This window comes from Pelophylax lessonae (assembly GCF_965119305.1).
Source record: "Pelophylax lessonae genome assembly, chromosome: 5".
NCBI classification, from domain to species: Eukaryota; Metazoa; Chordata; class Amphibia; order Anura; family Ranidae; genus Pelophylax; species Pelophylax lessonae.
The window spans coordinates 209,063,098-209,088,195 of NC_138772.1; the positions used below are offsets into that span (position 1 = coordinate 209,063,098).

General features: G+C 42.4%; 1 protein-coding gene across 1 annotated transcript in view; it reads right to left on the reverse strand.

Moving 5' to 3' along the window:
* COA1 (cytochrome c oxidase assembly factor 1) overlaps nt 1–23,241 on the reverse strand; it is an 83,428-nt gene extending 60,187 nt beyond the window's left edge. The window contains exon 1 of the mRNA XM_082259516.1: nt 23,206–23,241. The gene's annotated coding sequence lies outside the window, so the exon portion shown is untranslated. The remainder of the gene's footprint in view (nt 1–23,205) is intronic.
* Between the last annotated feature and the right edge of the window lie 1,857 nt (nt 23,242–25,098).

The window sequence follows — 25,098 nt, forward strand, 5'->3', positions numbered from 1 at the left end:
GCCGAGTACAGGTCCCCGAAAACCAGTCCCCACTTTCAGGCTTTCCAAGGGCGTAAATTGTTGATTTCACTCCTGACTACCTATCACAGTTTCGGAGGCCCTAAAATTCCAAGATAGCACAAAACCCCCCCAAATGACCCCATTTTGGAAAGTAGACACCCCAAGCTATTTGCTGAGAGGCATGGTGAGTCCATGGAATATTTTATATTTTGCCACAAGTTCCGGGAAATATATATATATATATATATTTTTTTTTTTTTTACACAAAGTTGTCAGTAAATGATATATTGCTCACACATGCCATGGGTATATGTGAACTGACACCCCAAAATACATTCTGCTGCTTCTCCTGAGTATAGGGATACCCCATGTGTGAGACTTTTTTGCAGTCTAGCCGAGTACAGGACCCCGAAAACCAATCATCGCCTTCAGGCTTTCCAAGGGCGTAAATTGTTGATTTCACTCCTGACTACCTATCACAGTTTTGGAGGCCATGAAATGCCAAGACAGCACAACCCCCCCCCAAATGACCCCTTTTCGGAAAGTAGACACCCTGAGCTATTTGCAGAGAGGCATGTTGAGTGTTTTGCAGATCTCACTTTTTGTCACAAAGTTTTGGAAATTGAAAAAAGAGGAAAAAAAATGCATTTTCCTGTTTTTTCTTCATTTTCCAAAAAAAATTAGAGCTGCAAAATACTCACCATGCCTCTCAGCAAATAGATTGGAGTGTCTACTTTGCAAAATGGGGTCATTTGGGGGGGGGTTTGTGCAATCTTGGCTTTTTATGGACTTCAAAACTGTGATAGGTAGTAAGGAGTGAGATCAACAATTTACGCCCTTAGAAAGCCTAAAGGTGCGCATTGGTTTTCCGGGTCCTGTACGCGGCTAGACTGGCAAAAAGTCTCACACATGGGGTATCATTGTACTCAGGAGAAGCAGCAGAATGTATTTTGGGGTGTCATTTCACATATACCCATGGCCTGTGTGAGCAATATATCATTTACTGACAACTTTCTGTAAAAAAACAAAAAAAAAAAAAAAAATAATAATTTTCCCGAAACTTGTGGCAAAATATAAAATACTCCATGGACTCACCATGCCTCTCAGAAAAAAGCTTTGGGTGTCTACTTTTCAAAAAGGGGTCATTAGGGGGGTGTTTGAACAGTTCCGGCATTTTATACTCAATCTTATCCACACATCACCCACTCTTCTAACCACTTGAAAACCAAGCCTTTTCTGTGCCTTTTTGTTTACATGAAAAAATATTTTTTTTTTACTAGAAAATTACTTTGAACCCCCAAACATTATATATTTTTTTAAAGCAGAGGCCCTATAGAATAAAATGGTGGATGTTGCAAATTTTTTTGTCACACGGTATTTGCGCACAGATTTTCCAAACGCAATTTTTGCGAAAAAAATACATTTTTTTTTAATTTATTGCACAAATACACTATATAATTCCAATTTTTTTGGTAAAATTTAAAAGATGATCTTATGCCGAGTTCATAGACACCTAACATGACATGCTTTAAAAATTGCGCATGCCTGCGCAGCGACAAAAACGTATGTACATTTTTGAAAACCTTTAAAAGTCTCTACAGGTTACCACTTTAGACTTACAGAGGAGGTCTACTGCAAGAATTACTGCACTCGATCTGGCGATCGCGGCGATACCTCACATGCATGCTGCAATTGTGGTTTACATATGACACTAGACCACCGCTTGCGTGCGCCATTGCGCGCAAGCACCGGGGGTAAGGGGGGGGGCTCAATTTTTTTTTTTTTTTTTTTTTGCTTTTTTATGTTATTTTGACACCTTTCCTTTAATTTTTTTTTTTTTTAAATCATTTTTATTGTTATCATAGTGAATTTAAATATCCCCTATGATAGCAATCTGTAGTGACAGGTACTCTTTTTAAAAAAAATTGGGGTCTTTTAGACTCTAGATCTCTCCTCTGACCTTAACGCATCTGACCACACCAAAATTGGTGTGATAAAATACTTTCCCAATTTCCCAATGGCCCTGTTTATTTCTGGCGAAACAGAAGTCATAAAATGCTCGTAGCCTCCGGCATCTTAGGCCATAGAGATGATTGGAGCCATTCTCATCTCCAATTAGCTCTATGGTTAGATAATTGAACCACCGGCTGCACTCTCGGGTTAACCGGTGGGACAGGAGAGCCAGAGAAAAACCATGGAAGGCTGCGGAAGGCGGCGGTGGGGGGGGGGGAGGCCCCTCCCACTGCATGTAAAAGCAGTCTAGCGGCCAATTACCTGCTAGAATTGCTTTTACATGTAAGCCGACCGCTGGCTGTAAAAAACGATACCAAGATGATGCCTAAATCTGCAGGCATCATCCTGGTATAACCACTCAAAGTCCAGCAACGTACCAGTACATTGCTGGTCCTTGTTTGGCATATAGGTTTTTTTTTTTTTCATGCAGCCTGTGGGCTGAACGGAAAAAAAGAGAACCTATCAGAAATCAGCACAGGAATAATGCGTAGTATTACTCATCATTAACCGCCCAAACAACCACCCACTGAATTTAATGATGGGTATACACGACACTATCCACGTATACCAAAATAGGATTTTAACTGCAGTGCTGAAATCAGAAAATCACCACAGCTGCTATCAGCAAAGGTATCCATATATGCTGAGCGCAAACGCTGTTTGTGTCAGAATATATAAAATCAATGCGTGGTAGCCGACGAGGGACCTGCAAGAGAAACAGGTCACAAAAGAATGAAAAAACAAACAAAGGACATTGAAAAAAAGTATAGTAGGAAGGAGTAGAAGGACATATAAAATGACTGACAACAACAGTTTTTGGATTTTCATCATTAACCGCCCAAACAACCACCCACTGAATTTAATGATGGGTATACACGGCGCTATCCACGTATACCAAAATAGGATTTTAACTGCAGTGCTGAAATCAGAAAATCACCACAGCTGCTATCAGCAAAGGTATCCATATATGCTGAGCGCAAACGCTGTTTGTGTCAGAATATATAAAATCAATGCGTGGTAGCCGACGAGGGACCTGCAAGAGAAACAGGTCACAAAAGAATGAAAAAACAAACAAAGGACATTGAAAAAAAGTATAGTAGGAAGGAGTAGAAGGACATATAAAATTACTGACACCACAACAGTTTTTGGATCCTTTTATTTTTCTTTCTAACTGTTCCTTTACTTCTTGATTTGGGAGGGACTGCGATCATCTGCGATCTTCTCTTCCAGCTTGGGTCTCTCAAAATGTCGATGGACATCCAACATCCTTCGAGACCCTGTGTTTATGTGCCCTACACTGTGTCGTGCTGTACCCTACGCTAATAATCCACTAGTGTATGGTAGCGCTCGAAACATTCCCCGATGCAGAGACCAGGTTGGTCAGGACATTTGGGACAATAATAACGGGTGTCACGCCTAAATCCGCGCTTGCTACAGACACGACATCTTCTTTGGGGCCATCTTTGGGTAGGGGTACTCGGGAGGACATGTGAAAAATGCCTCTCATGCAGCCGGCTCACTGCATCTGGAAGGGGAAGTTGGGCAGGCATGCCTCCTGGGTACAGGTAGGCAAGGATGATCTCTTCCTGGAATTCCCGGAAAGATCCAGTTCGTCCTGACGCCCTGTATAGGACAAAGGCGTTCAGCATAGCCAATTGGTATAGGTAAACAGACACTTTTTTGTACCAGCGTCTGGCTTTACGGGCAACTAAATACGGCGCCAAAAGCTGGTCGTTAAGGTCCACCCCTCCCATGTTAAGGTTATATTCGTGGACACAGAGGGGTTTCTCCACAACGCCAGTTGCCGTAGGAATTTGGATCGTCGTGTCTGGGTGAAGGGAGGACAGAACATAAACATCCCGTGTATCCTTCCACTTCACCGCAAGTAATTTGTCCGTTTTCAAGCAGGCTCTCGCCCCCCGACTAAGACGGGAATCTACAAGCCGTTGGGGGAAGCCCCGGCGATTAGGTCGCACGGTGCCACATGCGCCAATTTGTAAATCAAGAAGGTGACTAAATAGTGGCACGCTTGTATAAAAGTTGTCCACGTACAAATGGTACCCCTTTCCGGATAAGGGTGACACCAAGTCCCAAACGATCTTACCGCTGCTCCCTATGTAGTCTGGGCAGTTGGGGGGCTCCACACAGCTATCTTTTCCCTCATAGACCCGGAAACTAACTGTATAGCCTGTGGCCCTGTCACACAATTTATACAGTTTGACCCCGTACTTGGCACGCTTGCTGGGGAGGTACTGTTTCATAGCAAGGCGGCCAGTAAATTTAATCAGGGACTCGTCAACGCAGACAACTTGTTCGGGGGTAAACAAGGCTGCAAACCGCTGATTGAAGTGGTCTATGAGGGGCCGAATTTTGTGGAGCCGATCGTATGCAGGGTCTCCCCGAGGACGACAGAGTTCATTGTCGCTGAAATGCATAAATCGCAGAATTTGCTCGTATCTCGTCCTGGACATAGAGGCAGAGTACATGCGCATATGGTGAACTGGGCTAGTGGACCAATATAGCCGCAATTCACTCTGTTTAGTTATGCCCATGTGGAGGGAAAGGCCCAGAAAGATCTTAAATTCGGAAACCGTTATAGGTTTCCAGCCGAATTGTCTGGCAAGGTGTGAATTTGGGTTGGCGGCGATGAACTGTTGTGCATACAAATTTGATTGATCCACAATAGATCTGTAAAGATCTTCCGTGAAGAACAGCTCAAAAAAGTTCAGGGGCGTAAAACCAGCTGTCTCCACGTGGATTCCAGGTTGGGCGGTGAATGGGGGAAGTACTGGCGCTGTAGTATCGGTGGGTTGCCAATTAGGAAATGCCAGCGCATCAGGGAGGGCACTATGGGCTCTACGGGCCTGTCTTCGAATACGCGGTGGCTGCGGGCCACTACTTGTGCTAGCCACCGCACCAGCTTCAACTGCACTTAGGGGACTCGCCACGTCACCAGGTCTTACTGCAGTGCTGGTTGTACTAGGTCCAGGTTGTACTAGGCCGCTGGCGCTTGCCAGGTCGCCAGAAGGATGAGCGGCACTAGTACCCACACTCTGCTCCATACGAGCACCCTGCGATTCCTGCATCACAACAACTTCAGAATGGGGTCGGGTACGCCTGGGTCTAACAGGGACCCATCTGTCGTCGGAGCTATCTGTCAGGGAGCCGCTGCCGTCATCAGGTTCATATACTGACACTAATTCGGTCATTGTAGCTTCCCCTTCGCTATCAGATGACTCGGTCAGCATATAACTGAGAAGCTCTTCATCCCTGTACGAACGTTTGGTCATTTTGGCAACTAAATTTACTCGTACAGTGATGCGACTCACAGGTAATAAAAGCACCTGGTTGTCGAAGACTATTTCAAGCGCTACAAAAAAAACTGCTAATGCTAGCAGGGATCAGGCCTGACTCTGCTAACACAGCGGTTTTGTGTCTTGTGTTTTTTTGCAAGTGACAGTAATCTATTGATTACTACACTTGCCTGGGTGAAAGGGTTAAACGCAGGTGCTGGCCGGAATCAGTACTGATCGCGCAAACACCGCGTTTTGGGAACCCTAAACTATGGGGGCGCTAGTATAGTTCTGATCAGATCAGATATTGATCTGTTCAAACACTATACTAGAAATGGAAGTGTAGGTGCGTGCGTGCGTGCGTGTGTGGCAATCAAGGGGTTACTTCTAAACTATGCGCTGGGGATCTGGGGGGGGTGGCGGGGACCCTAAACCTCCTTTGGGAAAGAAACTAGCTAGCTAGCGCAACCTCAAGTCACAATGACACCAATACAAAATACAGTAAAAACAGTATATTATGTGTGTATTAGTGCTAATGTGACAGAGGGTGTAGGGGTTAACGGGATGTGATCAGGGGGGGATCAGGGGTTTAAATCTTTATTGGAAGGGACTGGCGGGTATCCTAAGGATAAAAGGAACGGTGGCAAGCGCTAAACCTGGTCACAAGTCACACTTATACGGGTATATAGAAAATGCTATATACTGTATACAGTGTGCGTTGTGGCAGGGGGTGTAGGGGTGATCAGGAGGGGATCAGGGGATTAAATCTTTATTGGGCGGGTGGGGGGGACCCTAAACCTGCTTGGGACACAAACTTAGTCGCCTGCGCTAATTCTGATCACAATGACACTAATACAAAAATACAAAAACACAGTATATTACGTTTGTATTAGTGCTGATGTGACAGAGGGTGTAGGGGTTAACTAGCGGTGATCAGGGGGGGATCAGGTGGGATCAGGGGCTTAAATCTTTATTAGGGGGGGGTGGCGGGTAATTCAAGTGGAAAAAGGGGGGTCGCAAGCGCTAGACCTGACCACAAATCACACTTATACGGGTATATAGCAAAATGCTATATACTGTATACGGTGTGTGTTATGGCAGGGGGTGTAGGGGTGATCAGGGGGGGGTCAGGGGCTTAAATCTTTATTGGGCGGGTGGCGGGGACCCTAAACCTTCTTGGGACAGAAACTTAGTCGCCTGCGCTAATTCTGATCACAATGACACTAATACAAAAATACAATAACACCGTATATTGCGTTTGTATTAGTGCTGATGTGACAGAGGGTGTAGGGGTTAACGGCGGTGATCAGGGGGGGTTCAGGGGGGATCAGTGGGTTAAATCTTTATTAGGGGGGGGTGGGGGGTAATTTGAGTGGAAAAGGGGGGGTCGCAAGGGCTACACCTGTTCACAAATCACACTTATACAGGTATATAGGTATATGCTATATGCTGTATATAGTGTGTGTTGTGTCAGGTGCTGTAGGGGTTAATTGGGGGGGCGATCGAGGGTGAAATGTGCCTATCTAACTGTGTGTGGGTGTGCTTGGTGCAGTACTCACAGTAAGATGTGCTCTCCTCTCACGCTGGATCCAAAAAGACCGTTGTGGGGGGAGGGCACATCTCCTCTAAGCCTGTGTTTACATTTCACAGGCTTAGAGGATGATCTGATTGGGCAGGACCGATCAACAGGTCCAGACCAAAAATGATTGGCCTGGACCTGATGACTGATCGGTTCTGAACCCAATCGAGTCATCATCGGCGGCGGGGACGCGCGGGAGCGCGCACAGGGCCGGCAAATTGTGCTGACGTAGGCCTACGTCAGTTTGCCTGGCCGGGGCTGAGTGCCGACGTAGATCGTCGTGCGCCGGTCGTAAAGTGGTTAACACACCTGCTCCCCATTCACACCTGAGACCTTGTAATTCCAATGAGTCATATGACACCAGGGAGAGAAAATGGCTAATTGGGCCCAATTTGGACACTTCATTTAGGGGTGTACTCACTTTTGTTACCAGGGGTTTAGACATTAATGGCTGTGTGTTGAGTTATTTTGAGGGCACAGCAAAGTTACACTGTTATACAAGCTGTACACTGACTACTTTACATTGTAGCAAAGTGTAATTTCTTCAGTGTTGTCACAAGAAAAGATATAATAAAATATTTACCAAAATGTGAGGGGCGTACTCACTTTGGTGAGATACTGTATATAATATGTGATATTAAAGCATGTTTAGAACTGTGTAAAAGTATTAGAAAGAAAAAGGTAGGGTAGGGTGGAGTTAAAGCTTATTTCAAGGTAAAATAAAGATAAAATAAAAGGATTCTTTACTTTACCTGTAAAATCCTTTTCTTAGAGTACAGTACAGGACACAGGCTCCTTCAAGCATGACCATAAGCTGCGACAATCGGGTGAGGACACTGGTAAACCAAGTTGCTAGGACAACCCAGAAAATATCTTCCACTGCAATCTTCCGTTTTTTAGAAAGCAATCAGGGGAAAATGCCATGACAGAGGGGAGGGCAGCTTGTGTCTCCAAGAAAAGGGTTTTACAGGTACATCAACAAAACTAATTTATTATTTTTAGTGTAAAGGGTACAGCCTCTTAAGTCTTTTCCATGGGACATCTCCAGGCAATACAACTGAGGGGTGGGCAACACAGCAAACAATGCCAACAGGTCCAAACAAGGGAATCGGGTTCCATCTCCTAAGACCAAAGCTGGTGTCATTAGATGCCTGAACATCTAGCTATGAAACTTCACAAAGGTGTGAGTAGAAGACCAGCTTCTAAAAAGCCCAAAAGGCACAAACTGAATCAGACGAGTGAGTCTACAAGTAGTATTAACTTTCATCCCAAGTTTCATTAGGAAGCAAGATTGCCGTGATGGATGAACACTGACTCAGTAGGGGACAATGACACCTTGCACGTTCTGTGGTCTCTATGAAAGCTGAAAAATCCTCTCTAGTTAAAAAGGAAGAGAGGGGAGTGCCCAAAGAGATAAGAGGTGACTCAGAAGCTTGGAGACTGAGGTTCAAGAATCCAAGTGTAGAGTTTTGAGCAGAACCCTGAACAACCTCCTCAGTTCTGCCAATCTTATTCAGTGCAAAAACTGTTGCCATGGAGCAGAAGGGATGCAGATCAATGTGCTCAAGATGGTGCCAGGAACCAGGGGGAAGGCTGTGTACCTCCTGCACAGGACAGGACTATGTATACAGAATGGGCCATTGCGTCCCTGAATGCGTCGCAAGACTTCCACCAAAATCAACCCTACTATACAGAATGTGTTGCTCCCTATGGTATGGCCACAACAGCCTGTTTACCATTTGCTGCCCAGGGCAATTTTTGTTTACTAGCTTTCTGTCTGGAGGGCGTGTGGGTGGGGCAGGTTGGCCCTTCTTACTACAGTAAAAGTGATTGGATGGCAGAAGTGCTGCCCAGATTACTTTTACTGAACAGCTGATCACCAGCTGCAGCCATGAGCTTGTTAAAACCCTTTTCAGCCAGGATGCTTCTGTACACTTGGCAGTCAGCAAGAGGTTAATGTTTTGCAAACCAGGCCATGCTGCGACAAACTATGGAAAAAGTGTTGCAGCCCTGTGACACACTGTTCTCAGCCTTAGGAGTTTTCGCTGCCCACCCGATATTGTCCAAGGTAGGGACCTGGTGCTCAGGGATTACCACCAAGCTAGAAAGGGGAACTGGAATTTGCCACTTTGGAAGGTCATATCCCCTCCTCCATGGGGAGGGTCTTCAGAGACTGTAACTACTGGGACTTTGATCACCACTGCTCTGAACCCATAGAGCATGCTACAGCAACTACATCACTTTCAACTGTTATACAAAGGGTGAGCGTAACCTGAGTCCAATGCCAAAAGGCAACATTACAATCTAGTCCTGTGTTTCGATTTCATGCGGCAGGATCTGGGTTGGTGCTGCTGGAAGCTGTGATCATATTGCCTCAGTGGCTTCAATACAGCCAGGTGGAAAATTTCTATTTCTGTTTTCTATGCGAAAACCCAGGTGAAGTTGTCCATCACTTAAGGACACTCGCAAAAATCGAAGGATTGCTGGAAGTAAGATGGGTCATATGGAGTGTACTAAGAACTGTTTGCCAGTGTCGTCACCTGAAGGTGGCAGTATAATCCATGGTCAAGACCTAATGGAACTTGCGTCTTGTACTGTACGATGAGGAAAACATATTTACTACATATCTAGAATGCATGCACATTTCCCCAAGTTTTATCCTTTAAACATACTCCAAGTACAGAAAAATAACTTTGATGTGTCAGAAATATAGTGCAATCCTAACTTCCTCTTTGACATGGCAACATCGCTTTTATTTTCTAAGCATGTGGTGTCAGCCCTGCCTACTTTTTCACTTCTGATTACAAAGAAAACTGACAAATCTTTATCTTCTCACCATCCTTGTGCAAAGCCAGATAGCACAAGAAGTTATCAGCTTACAAGATTTGTTGCAAATTCAACATGTATTTTTGCACTTTTTTAAACAGAAACACTTCCAATTGTATATTTACATATCAAAAGTTAAGCACATAATGGAAGTTCATTGTTAGGGTTTACATTACATAAGGTTTAAGAACTAGAGTTAATAAGGGGTCAAATAGGAAAAATGTTTTTCAGACAACTGCAGGCTTTCTTGAAGCAGGAGCCACTGTCAGTGTTCTTGATGTAATTTATTGGGCTCTGCTTTCAGTTAGACAGTCTATTTCCCTTTGTGCATAGTGCATCTCATAAAATCCAGCACAGACCAGTGCAAGGCCTGGGAACTGGTCAGCATTTTTGAAAACTTCTTCTGTTCCAGGTAAATGGCACAGTTGATCGGTCTGAATAAAGGATGTTTTCAAATAGCTAAAAACTATCTTTATCAAGCTAACCCGTATATTCAAATAAATAAAGACCAGATCAGAGGATTCACACATATTTCAAGTGACCTTTAATTCATAAGCATATCTGTATCACCTGACAAGTTTGGTGAGCAGCTGGGTACTCCCAATCAACTGATTTAACTTGGGAGGTGGTAGACATCACCCAAAATAATCAGATGTCTGCTGCCACTCACATGATAATCACAGCTGATTCCAAGCAAAATTTACTTGTAATATCCTAACTGAAAAAAAAAATGAGTAAACACACTGTCACTATTAAGAATGTTTCCTTTAATTTTCTCTTCTGCATAGCTTACATTGTATTGCTGTTTTAAATATATATTTTTTGCACTTTATAAATGAGCCCAGTCATTTGCTCCCTAGGAGAAAATGGTTCATAGGATAGGGTTTTATGATTTTGCTTTGTCCAATTAATCAATTAATATAGCAATTACCTTTAACAGAATAACAGAAGAGGCGCTAGGAGTAGATACATTGGGTTTTATTTACTAAAGATAAATAGACAGTTCAGCTTGCAACGGAATTTTCCCCAAAGCTTAGTGAATGAGGTGAAGCTCTGCTCACTTACATCATTCAATCATGTGCATTTATTTTTTATTCTCCTTATAAGTGATTGGGTATTGTTTACAAAGTGAAATTCCAATGAATTCCCTAAGCACTAGGGGAAAACTGGGGAAAGTGCAACTTCCTTTGTATAGTTAACAGCCTATGTGCCTTAAGTAAATCACCCCCACTGAATCAAATCTTCTTTGCTGGACTGATATACAGTGAGGGACTGATACAGTAAATACAGTAAATGGACTGATATACAGTATAATTATAATGAAAATACATAATGCCAGGGATCTCCCCATTGCAACATGTGAAAAACATAAAAAATTTATCTTTGCATTTAAAAAGTATTTGTAATGAAGAGGAAGTGTCATATTAAAAATATGTCACAATATTTGCATACACGATTACCGTATTCATCAAATTCCAGTGTTTCAAGAGAAAATAACAAGGGCACAACAGAAAACCAAGATATAGTGCACTGTTTGTATTCTAAATGCATTATATAATGATGATATGCGGAACAAATGAAGAAAAAGTGCATATTTGTGCTAAAAATAAAAATAAACTATGTTGCTAATCGTACGCGGTCGATTCACTGCCTACTGCTTTTTTTGTTGTTTCTATAAAGCAAATGACTGCAATGAAGCCGGTATAAAAGAAAATGTGTTGAGGCCAGGAGACAAGAGACAGACAGGAAATGTTCCCTGGTGTCATTTGGGGAAGGCATCCCTGATACCCATTTAGACATGCTTGCTTACTGCTCACCCCTCCCTGTCAATCATGAGCTAGGCTGGGCTGCATACACATCTAAAGAGCCACAAGAGATGATTTATTTTGTTAACTTTATGCAAAGAAATCTTTAACTGCAGACCCCTTTCTGCAAAATAAAGGAAATTTAGATTGATAGGGTCCTTAAACTAAGCCTGTCAGCCATCGAAAGCCAACTCCCAGTAGTTTACTTTTACCACGTTGGAGTCAACAAAGTTTTCAGCTGGCAAGACAAATGAGCCAAGACTGCTAGGTGAATGGCACTACAGTGGATTTATACACCTAGGTTTGAACTCAAAATCTATGTGCCCTAAACACCTAAAAAAAAATAAAAATAAAGGCTATTGTTAACAGAGCAGAATAGTAATGGAGATGAATGAGTAAAAGGAGTGAAATCCTTGAGAAAGTCACGTGTCAGTGACGCAACGCGTCGTTTGGAGCCGGGGGGATGTCACTTCCAGTCATGGCCGAGACCAGAAGTTCAGATCTGATAGCGTTTCTGTGACCCCCATGGTCTCATCTACTGGATTTTCAGAGTTATTTTAAATGTAAGTCTACATGTTTTGAATAAAGACCTGTTTATTACTACTAAACCATGTGGATTTCTATTGCCTGTCTGTGTTGGCCATCTGAGTATTATCATCACTTAACCATTGAAGGATATGTTCTAGAGGAGATATTGATTCAATTAAAGCGAGTTAAATTGAATCTAAGGGGAGCAGCCATTGTGCACAGTTGTGGAGCACACAGAGAGAACACTGGATTGCATGGAATAATAAATGTCCCTTTATCTGGAGAAATAACACTTTTGTTTATTTAAAAGAACTTTTTCACTCTTGTGTGATTTGCACAGCACTGGATTCTGCATTCATGGCCCAAAAGGGCTGATATTAATTGACGGTTTTGTTTTTATCGAGCTATAATATTGGATATACAATATATTTTTAAGTAGAATTATTCACATGTTTACATATGTATGTTCATTTGTAAGGCACTGTTTTGATTCTATTTATAGTTGAAGCAATTTTTACTTTTAGATTTAATTACCGTGGAGCGAATATACGGAATATTTGCATATTGCACCGCACCATTCATGTTCTAATTATTATAATGTGTATGTGGTGACACTACAGGTGTTGGCAGCATTATTCTTTATTATTTAGGCTATTGTGTTGGGGTTATTTTCTTATTATTTTACTTTTTACTCCTTATTTCAATTTTAGACCTCCTTTATACCCCTTGCCACATTTTACTTTTTATTAAACACAGTGTCCCGCACGAGTGTACACCTTTTTTTAGTAAAACAAGTGACTACTTTCTCTTTCGTTCATTTACGGACACAGCTCCTGATCTTCTTAACCATTGGATTATACTTGCAAAATCAAATGTATAATAATAGCCCAATCTGTGCGTCTCAGTTCGTTATATCATACATTCAGCGGCGCTTCAGCACACACAATGTATGTGTGCAAGTATATTAGTCAGTTCCTGCAGTGCTTCAGAGCCTGCAATTGCAAACTAGTCCCAACTCCACAGGATGTGCAGTGACAGCCAGCAAAAAGATTTCTCCTCTGATGTTCAGCACCAGTGATTGTACACACAGTATCACTAATCCTTCACCACACCGACTGTGCACCCCTATGAAGTGGCCACTCACCGAATTGCCCTTGAAATATCGCCTTTATGCATAAGCTGCATGAGCCCTTGCTTCTAGTCGGTCTGTCGTCTCTTAGGCACGTCCAGATCCTATCCGTCCACCAGGGGTCACTATCAGGCTGTATATCTCCTCAGTGCAATTTGTAAGCAAACGACATGAAGCAAGAGAGTAGTGTAATACTGTTTCGACTTTATTAATTAAATAAAACTTCCCTCCCCTTCAGCGTATATGCTTACATTTCAATCACCCTTTGCACGCATATCATAAACACAGAGGCTTTGAAAGGTACCGCCGCTCGCCGACCGCGAGCTAGTCCCTGCTGTGGATTACAGCGCTCCTGCGGCTAACAGGCGAGATCCAGAACAACAGCGGTATCCTCCCTTCGTCTCCTCAGCAGCAGCGTACGTGCATCCTGACCGGTTTCGTCTGGTAGACTTCAACAGAGGACTACTAGTAGGGTGAGGGTGAGGTGTCACACAGCGTCTCCAAGCACTTTAGAGAAGTCCATGATAGAAACCCTCATTCTCTAAAGTTTTGGGGAATTGAACATGTCCAGCCACATTGGAGGGGGGGAAACTACATTCGACAATTAAGCAGAAGAGAGTCCTTCTGGGTGTATGAGACGAAAGTACTGGCACCCAGGGGGTTAAATAAGGATTTTGACCTCAACTGCTTCATTAGTGATAGATAGCCCCCCCTCCCTGTAATATCTGTAGATTCACTCAATATTCATCATTTTAATATATAGACATTTTGTCATAGTTTTTATACAGATTTTTTTTTTTTTTTTTTTTTATATTTTTTTATATATTTTTTATATTTTTGTGTCATTTTATAGAATTAGCAATATATTAGAGGTATTCCACTTTTAACAATAATATATTTTGTGAGTTTTTAACATTATGGCAATAATTTGATTTCATGCGATTTTATGATGCGATTTTATGTAATAAAGATGTTTTTATGCGATGATTTTAGGAGAAACACCCGGGGGATGGCGGCGCAGTCACGCGGTCTCTGGTAGTGATTTAGTAGATCTATATATGTTTTAAATTGCCCCCTCGATATAATAGCTAGTGACACCGAAGATCACAGGAAGTGTATCTTTTGGTTCCGGTGTCCTGTGCATAGCTCAGAGTGAGGAGGACATGTGACCGCTGGCCAATCCACCGTTAGCAGCATTGGTAAATAGGCGAGGCTGGACACGCAAACTTCACCCCTACCGAAGAAGCCAAACGGAGCCCACGCTCCAGGCGTAACGCGTATAGGGAGGCGGAGCCTGCGTGCCTGACGCCGATCGCTCGGGTGCTACTCTCCAACACTGAATGCCATAATAGCAGGCACAGCTGAGTGCCCAACAAATGTGAGTTACCCCTTTATGCTCAATAAAAGCTCATTATTTACATTCAGAGAGCACTAGATCTTTGCTTTATCTTTATTTTATGTCCTGGCGACCCCCGGAGGTGAAGGCTGGAGAGGTTACCTGTGATAGTCTGTTTATCCCCTGATATGCTCATGCTGGCCCGTTTGGGTCTGGTATCAAGGTGAGAGGCCAATCTTACTGGTGGAGGGAGTTCACACACTGGTGGTTCCTGCTTGATTCACAAGGGATTGAGGCTGTCCTGTCATCACCTGGATATACTAATCATTACTTTGGAGCACTTTATATGAACATTTATGTTTCATCAGAGCACATATGATGGACACCATATTTTGTTGATAACACTTGTTGATTCATGTAATCACTAATTATTTTTGTGCACTTCTGGCGCAGCACGTTTTTTGATTTTTATGTTTTTGTTGTGAGGTGTGGACACAATTTGTGTATGCAGCCGGATTTATATATTGATTTATTCTAGCACATTTTATACACATTTGAATTTCACTTAGTCTTGCGCTGATAGTTTTTTCACTATATTCATTTAGCCTTTCACCTACCTATCAGCAGCAGCTATGGAGATATTCGATTATTTTGAAAACAGAGAGATAAAAATTGATGACATATTCTCAGGGGACAAAAATAGAGGTAAATATGAGGATCTGTCACAGAGCTTTAGAAAGCTAGGTTTCCTTATGGAAAAGAAAACCAGAGCCTGGTGGGATATTGTATCTTTTGAACAATATATAGCCCACCAACTCACCCCCAGACGCCTTAGGTGGGATGTTCCCCCTAATGACGGACTGGATGATGAGGATGCACTCAATGAATGGTTTATCTTTTTCAATGCTAAAGGTCAGGAGTTGATGAACCTTTTGCTTAAACGGAAACGGCAAAAATTGGCAACAACAGAACTCAATATAGCTGAGCTTAAAAAGAAACTAGAGCCCCTAAAGGAGTCTCCAGAGTTCAACCAATTAGCGAGTGAGCTCAAGAAAAAATTAGAAAAAACTGATAAAGAGACTCAAGAAAAAAAGAGGAGAAAGTTCATCCGCGATATGAACGACTATAGGAGTAACGAGGTTTTTAAATGGCAAAAAGATTTGCAGACCAACTCTGCTGCACCATCTAGAGATAGTACACCTGAAAGAGTCAATATGACACCCCCGGTGTGGAGTAGACCACCACCGGCCCCAATAAGGAATGAACCAAATATAACCCCTGCACCCCCCTACCACCCCCCGCAGAGAGGGAATGGAAGAGGGAGAAGAGCAGGTAGAGGTGGCCCTAGAGGAAGGGGTAGAGGACAATGGAAGAATAATGGTGGATCCTACCAACCAGTACAGGGGAACCAATCTTATCAGCCAGTACAGGGGAACTGGTACCACCAAGAACCAAGGGGTACCCAAAATCAGTGGAGAGAAAGGAAGGATTCATCGTTGTATGAGTCCCCTCGCCCCTCCACATCATATGATATCCCCACCACCAATAGATTCTCTCCATTGTATCAGCCAGCGGCAACCAATCCCCCAGATGTTTTTTTAGGGAAACCCAGTGCCCTGTGGGGGTACAAGGGACCAACTGGAAAACTATCTGGGGGAAAAAGAAAAGAAAAAGAGGACGAAGAGCAGGCCGACGCTTCCAAAAAAATCAAGAGCCAATAGGTGCGGGTGTATTTAACATCAGTGGAATACCCCTTAGTAAAGAAGAGATGAAAGTCTTGGATAAAGGGTTGAAATTTGCCCCGGTGAAGAACCTAAGCAAATTCGACACCTATGTGAATCTACAGAAATATATGAGAACGCTAACTCAAAAAAAGTATTTTCTGGCCAAACCGGACAACCGACCCAATGTGAGTGAGAGAACACATCACTCCACTTTGAAAAACAAATCGGTGTTTAACCCGCCAAACAAAGATAACAAATATATGGAAGTGTTCAAAAATCTGGTAGCTCATGATGTTGAACACTTGAAAGTCAGAAAAATGCAAGATCCACAGTGGATCCAAAACGGCATAGCCAGCCTAGAGAAAAACAAAAAAGTGGTGATACGACCAGCTGACAAAGGCGGGGGTATCGTTGTCATGAGCACAGAATACTATGATAATGAGATGAGGAGACAACTCTCAGATCAGAACACGTATTCTCGATTACGACACAATCCGGTGAATGATTACAAGAAAGAATTGGAGAAACTTATCAAAAATGGATTGACTAATGCTATTTTAAATAAGAAAGAAGCACTTTATTTGAATCCCATTGCCTGTAGAACCCCTATTATTTATTTCCTCCCTAAAGTTCACAAATGTGTAGAGAAACCTCCGGGGAGGCCCATTATAAATGGCATTGACTCCCTCAGTTCAAGATTGGGCCAATACATCGATTTTTATTTACAACCATTGGTTACCCGAACACAAGCATATATCAAAGATACCAAAAATGTGATACAATTGCTACAGGATTTACCCATATCAGAGAACTGCATCCTTGCTACGGCGGATGTAGGTTCTCTTTACACTATCATCGGCCATGAGGCTGCAATGGAGGCAGCGGCATGGGCCTTAGATGAATCAGATTTAGATGGGGAACATGTAGAATTTCTTTTAGAAAGTTTGGAATTTTGCCTCAATCACAATTATTTTTGGTATGCGGGTGAATATTTTTTACAAACCAAAGGCGTAGCTATGGGGGCAAGATTTGCCCCCAGCGTAGCTAATTTATTTATGGCCCAATGGGAGGAGGAGGAGATTTTAGTGAATAGACCCCCAGAATTAATCTTCTATAAAAGATTCATTGATGATTTGATTATTATCTGGGAAGGGGACATTGTATCTTTTAATTTTTTTAAAACCAGAATGAATTTTAATAACAAGAATATCGCACTTACATGGACTGAGAGCAAGGAGAAATTGAATTTCCTAGATTTGGAGATTTTTATAAAAGATGGTCGTTTACATACAAAAAATTTTTTTAAACCTACCGACCGCAACTCCTATTTACCTATGGATAGTTGTCACCATAAAAATTGGCTATTTAACATCCCGAGGGGACAACTTATCAGGATTAAAAGAAATTGCTCAAATGACAATGACTTTATTACACAGTCCAAAGTACTAGTGGAACGATTTCAGGCAAAGGGATACAACATGGAGAAAGTGAATTCTGATTTACAACAAGTAGCATTATTAAATAGAACTGAACTTTTGGAAAACAAGAGGACACCACCAAGGGAGGTGAACAATAATTTTAAGCTTGTGCTTGATTTTAATGCTCAACACAAGCAAGTTGAACGCATCATTAAAAAACACTGGAGTGTCCTCAAACAAGATAAAGTTTTGGGACCCCACCTTCCGGAGAAACCTGGTTTCATATACAGGCGAGCACCTGTGTTGAAAGATAGGTTAGCACCGGGAGTGGTAGATCCCCCTAAGCGTATTAAAAATACTGTTTTCCAGTTTCTATCCGGATTTTTTGCATGTGGGAAATGCGGTGTCTGTCGACAAACGAGGAAAAACATAAAGAAAAGAAAATCGTTTAAATCTAACAGCACAGGCAACGAATACCATATTAAAGATTTAATTACATGTACCACCATTGGGGTGGTCTACATGATGGAGTGTGGCTGTGGACTCCAATATGTGGGTCGCACATCACGACCCCTGAACGTAAGAATAGGAGAACACATCAAAAATATAAAAAAGGGTGAGGTGTCACACAGCGTCTCCAAGCACTTTAGAGAAGTCCATGATAGAAACCCTCATTCTCTAAAGTTTTGGGGAATTGAACATGTCCAGCCACATTGGAGGGGGGGAAACTACATTCGACAATTAAGCAGAAGAGAGTCCTTCTGGGTGTATGAGACGAAAGTACTGGCACCCAGGGGGTTAAATAAGGATTTTGACCTCAACTGCTTCATTAGTGATAGATAGCCCCCCCTCCCTGTAATATCTGTAGATTCACTCAATATTCATCATTTTAATATATAGACATTTTGTCATAGTTTTTATACAGATTTTTTTTTTTTTTTTTTTTTTTTTTATATTTTTTTATATATTTTTTATATTTTTGTGTCATTTTATAGAATTAGCAATATATTAGAGGTATTCCACTTTTAACAATAATATATTTTGTGAGTTTTTAACATTATGGCAATAATTTGATTTCATGCGATTTTATGATGCGATTTTATGTAATAAAGATGTTTTTATGCGATGATTTTAGGAGAAACACCCGGGGGATGGCGGCGCAGTCACGCGGTCTCTGGTAGTGATTTAGTAGATCTATATATGTTTTAAATTGCCCCCTCGATATAATAGCTAGTGACACCGAAGATCACAGGAAGTGTATCTTTTGGTTCCGGTGTCCTGTGCATAGCTCAGAGTGAGGAGGACATGTGACCGCTGGCCAATCCACCGTTAGCAGCATTGGTAAATAGGCGAGGCTGGACACGCAAACTTCACCCCTACCGAAGAAGCCAAACGGAGCCCACGCTCCAGGCGTAACGCGTATAGGGAGGCGGAGCCTGCGTGCCTGACGCCGATCGCTCGGGTGCTACTCTCCAACACTGAATGCCATAATAGCAGGCACAGCTGAGTGCCCAACAAATGTGAGTTACCCCTTTATGCTCAATAAAAGCTCATTATTTACATTCAGAGAGCACTAGATCTTTGCTTTATCTTTATTTTATGTCCTGGCGACCCCCGGAGGTGAAGGCTGGAGAGGTTACCTGTGATAGTCTGTTTATCCCCTGATATGCTCATGCTGGCCCGTTTGGGTCTGGTATCAAGGTGAGAGGCCAATCTTACTGGTGGAGGGAGTTCACACACTGGTGGTTCCTGCTTGATTCACAAGGGATTGAGGCTGTCCTGTCATCACCTGGATATACTAATCATTACTTTGGAGCACTTTATATGAACATTTATGTTTCATCAGAGCACATATGATGGACACCATATTTTGTTGATAACACTTGTTGATTCATGTAATCACTAATTATTTTTGTGCACTTCTGGCGCAGCACGTTTTTTGATTTTTGGGTGGACGTGGGCCACTCAATGGGTTGGTCTGACCCCTCCTTCCCATTAGGCACCCTCCTCATTGGTCTGGTGGTCTCTGTAGGCCATATTGCTCCCCCATCTGCCCCCCACTTCACTTCTTCACTGGGCTGTGGGTGGCCTGATCCACTGCCTGGGGTAAGGGCAGGGTGCTGTCGATGGGGGCAGGGGGGATCCCTAGGCCTTAGAAAATGGGACAGGCAGGAAGGGGGGCCCCTGGCAGAACCCCCCCCACCAGGTATAGCCCCCCCACAGCCATTTTCTGAGGCCTAGGGATCCCTCCTGGGTCCCTGGGAGCCTTGTGGTGTCACGCGGGCCGCCATTTTCTTGTAGCCTGTCTGCTTAATGCAAGACGGCCATGTTTGTGTAGTCCGGCGGCCATTTTTCAGTGGTTTGCCATTGAAAATAGAGCCATGACAGTGGAGCCTCCTGGACAGCGATTTTGGTGGTGTGAACCCCTCCTCATCCCCTGGTTCTAAACTCCTGGATCTTTTCGTTTCCTGATTGCCGCTCGTGCAGTGCAGATTCTGCTGGTGGCTGCGGTGCCTGGTTTCTACGAGGTGGTGAGTCTTCTCCCTCTCTAATGAGGATCGATTGGTGCTCTGTGGCTGGCAACCGGGTGGGCTGCCAGAGCGGTGGGGGTTTTCCCTTAGCAATATTTTACACTTTTTCTTCCATCCTGCTTTACAGTCGCTGGCTTTGACGACTTGGCTGTTGATCGCTAGGTGCTGATAGAGGTTTGCCTGAGTCGGTGATTCCAATTGCTGTTAAAAGCTAAGAAATCTACTTCTAGGAAGATCTACCATAATACATGGAAGGCGTACATTGCGTGGTGTGAGTCTCTAGGGGTTCATTCTCGCTCTTTTTTCAGTTGCTCAGATCTTGACCTTCCTTCAACTGGGGGTTGAGCAGAAACTAGTCTTGGATACTATCAAGGGTCTTCTTTCAACGGCCCTTGGCCACATACTCCTTGCTGAATTCTTTTCTTCAGGCCTTGGGACCTCAATTTGGTGCTCTCAGTCCTCCAGAAGCCACCTTTTGAGAATCTTCGGGAGATTCCCCTGCTTACGCTGTCCCGGAAGGTGGCTTTTTTTGGGGCTTTCACCTCTGAGCGCAGGGTGTTAGAATTGGCGGTGTTACCCTGTCATTCACCTTACTTGGTGGTTCACAGTGATAAGGTGGTTCTTCGCCCCTGTCCGTCGTTACTTCCTCAGGTTGTCTCTGATTTTCATTTGAATGAAGACATTGTGTTGCCTTCCCTGTGCCCCAGGCCAAAACATCCGAAGGAAATTGCTTTGTATGCCTTGGATGTGGTCCAGGCGATTAGGTTGTACCTGGCAGCTATGGAGTCTTTTAGGAAATAAGACTCACTATTTGTGCTTACGGATGGGCTTCGGAATGGGTTGTCCGCTTCCTCTGCGACCATTTCTAGGTGGATCAGACAGATGGTGATTCAGGCCTATTCCATCAAGAGTCAGGTTCCCCCTTTCCCTGTCAAGGCGCACTCTATTCGGTCATCAGGCGTCAGTGATGCAGGTTGGCAAGGCGGCCACCTAGTCATCAGTGCACACTTTCACAAAGTTCTATAAAGTGGATGTGTTGGCATCTGCAAATGCTTCCTTTGCCCGCAAGGTTTTGCAGGCTGCAGTTTAGAGGACCTGGTCCTCTTTGAGGGTGTATTTTTTTTTTTCAGGTGAGCTCCAGTTGTTTTTGTTGAGCTCCCGTTTACCTGGTTGGCTATAGTTAGCCTTGGTAATTTATTTTTCGCTGTTCCCACCCCTCATGTTTAACCCTGCTTTGGGACGTCGCAATGGTTAAGAAGATCAGGAACTGTGTCCATCAATGAATGAAAGAGAAAATGGGATTTTAGACCTACCGTAAAATCCATTTCTCGGATGTTCGTTGACGGACAGAGCACCCACCCCTCTGTGGAGTTGTAATTCTTCTGACACTGCTTTTAACAAAACTGAGTACCTATAGCAGGGAGTATACCCCCTGGGACTGCCCATAGGCGTAGCCAGAATTTTTTTCTCTCTAGTGTCCAACTCCTGTAGGGGACAGTATAACCCACTGGTTAAGAAGATCAGGAGCTGTGTCTGTCAATGAACATCAGAGAAATGGATTTTACAGTAAGTCAAAAATCCCATTATTCCCATGGCTCTGTTTAGCTGGCCCACTAGAAGATTGAGTTACAGATAGGCAATCACAAAAGAAACAGCTAGTGCTTATCTACCTCTTAAAAAAATAATTACATCAGTTAACCTATCATTTTTCTCTTTCATTGTTTTGTTTGTAGTACTTTTTAATATTAATGTTTTACTTGTTTATTTTTGGGATCTGGGTGTCATTCTTAGACCCCGTTCACACTGGGGCGACCTGACAGGTCGCCTGCCATACAGAAGCTGTGGACCCGTTCTAATAGGAGCGACACAAGTCACTCAGACTTAGAAAAAGGGTCCGGAGCTTCTTTGGGGCGAACTGGAGCGACCTGCATTTACTTCAATGTTACCTGTGAGGTCGCCCCGACAAGTCGGATCGCCCCAGTGTGAACGGGGCCTAATACAATGTTCATTGTTAAATGACTTTTTCAATAAACCAAGCCATTTACCTACTGAAAGTCAGTCTATAGAATATTTTAATTTCCTGGTTTGAATGAGCACTTAGGTAATTGAAACATAGACTACCATCTGCAAGGGCCCCTAGGTGCCAAAGAGATATATGCGGCTTTAGTTTGGAATTATACAGTTGTATTCCTATCCTGTTGTTTCTTATATAGTATTTACTGATTTTTCTATAAGCAATTTGTGTTTTTTTTTTTTTATAGCATTTGCAAAATAACTGTTTAGCAGCAACACATTTGAAATGTTTGCATGCTAAGATGGATTTTGTTTGTGTCCTTATTAAATGATGGTCATTGGATAATGTACTGCCTCTAACATTCAAGGAGAATTCTTGCCCAGTGCATCACAGTAATTTGGAACTATGTCTGCTATACACAAACTACATATTAAGTTGTTTCATAAAGACACTCATTTTAATTTTATATGAATTCAGTAGTTGGCGTATGTTGATGACAAACATCTGACAGGTGAAAACTCTATTGTGTATGGAACAGAAGGTAGACATCAACATGTTTGGCAAACAGGACGGTAGGACAGAGAGAAAAGCAAAGGATATAAGCAGAGGATTAGGAATAAACCACACCTTAGACATAATGCATTGTCAGCAACATAAAAATACACTGGGCAGAGGTGTGTTGTACGGAAGCCAGGGGATTGGGGAGCCCTGTTAAGCCTTCAGTACAAAGGATGATTACAGTTAGCCAGTAGAAAAGGCAACATCTGCTGGCATCCTCCCAGCAAAAACAATTTGCTTAATAGTTTTTTGTTTCCTGGAAGCCATGGCTGACAAAAAACAAACAATATGGTTCCATCTCATACATATTAAAGGTACAAAATATGCCACTTGATATAACATTTTCAATGCAGTATTATGTGTATTATTGTGAGGGTGCTTATCCTTTGACCAACAAAAAAGAATTTGGAATCAGGTGTATATTTGATGTTCCCAACACAATTTTGTTTACCTGTTGTTCAGGACAAAGTTCAGTTAAAGCACGGTACACGCTAACTTTTCGGCACCCCTGAAGAAGGATTGGTGAAGTCCACACTGGTAAAAATAATTATTAAAATCCATCAGTGCACAGTCAAGCAGATACCTTGCAAATAAGTAGCATTCTAAAAAGATCAGTGCAAGGGTTATGGTGAATGGGTATGCCGTACAATTTTTAAATAAGGAACAAATTAACCTTGCAAGGTCCATTTGAAAACATGTCTGTATGAGCTTTCTATAAAAACAACACTGAGAAAAAAGAGTAGTGTTAACCTTATAAAAAGTTACTGCATGGGGATGTCCACCATATTCTTCTGACTTTCTTTTTGTGGTAGATACAGGGTGGCCCCAATTAATTTAGACATGTACCAAACATAATAAAATAACTGCACTGCACACAATGTTTCAGAAAATATCTGTTTGAGAAAATAAATGAAAATAACTCTAAATTTCTCCTATCATCATTCCATTTTTCATATCAGGCCACATATGCAAATAGAGGATCTTCTCCTAAGTTTCAGAGTGTGGTCTTGCTAGTTAGAAAACCCTCCCACTGCTGTGACAGTGACTGATACTTCTATATGACCTCTGTAGTTTGGTAAACTCCTTAGGATGTTGGTTTCCTAATGGGTGGTATACCTTTTTTTTATCCTTATTATATTTTTTGGCTTGTTTTCTTTGTATGTAGGCTGATCGGGCTCGCCCCTGTGTGGGCAAGTTTTGCTCTATCTCTATATGACTAAACTACAAACTTAATAAAGAGAATTTTCACAATAAAAAAATAATCTATTGTAAGTTGTGTTCATTAATTGAATACACAAGGTTATCTAGCCAAAGTCCAAGTTAAGGTCTGTTTCAGTGTTAAATGCTGAAATTAGGTTAAAGCTGATATACAGCCTTACCTACAGTTATACAGGCTCCTCTGCTGTACTGCACTTACCTGTACCTACTCTGATTTCAATGTGCACTGTGAGTTTCTCACAGTGTGCACTAGAAGCTGCGGCTAGTCTAACAGAACCCACTTTGTGGACATTCAGCATTATCTAGTCTCCTAATCAGCCTTATTGTTCTGGCCTACCCCTTTCATTCTTTAGATTTCAGTTCTTTCAATCATGGAGACTCAGCATCATATGGGCATTTACAAACAGAAAATTTCTGCGCTAAAATGAAAAAGAAAAAAGTCCCATAAATATTACAGTGCAGTTAGAAGTGATATAATACAATCATGAAACTATTCGATCACTCCAAGGAAAATGTGAGGGATTAAATGTTCAACATATATAAAAAAAACACCTTTATAGTGAATATCGTATAAAAAAAGGTCAAAATCCCAGGCACGCCTCCACAATATAATATAAGATGGCTGCTTATCAGAGGAAATGGACTCTAGATTATAAGAGTCATGAGTGCAGTATGATAGAATATCCTTAAGACAGGAGTCATCAACCCTCTTTCCTTTGCAGCAAAACGGGAGACCTATATGACTTTTCCTTGGTGTCCAATGGGAACACTGACATACGGAATAATCAATGGTTCATGCATGTAAGATGAATCAAAGAAACTCCCATAGTTTGAAACTGTTTAAAATGTATTAAAGATAAAAGATACCAACTACTTACATAGAGGCAGTTAAAAAGGAGCATATATGCAATGTATATCCATCCCGGGATTCAAGCCGACCACCACCTGGGATTGGCAGGCGTGGTAAAGTCATAAGCATGAACTCCCAACGTGTTTCGCCCGATGATGTGTTTTTTTCATGAAACATGTTGGGCGGAGTCCATGCTCACAACATTACCACACCTGCTGATCCCACGAGGCTGTCTACTTAAATCACTGGGACAGATATACATTGCATATATGCTAG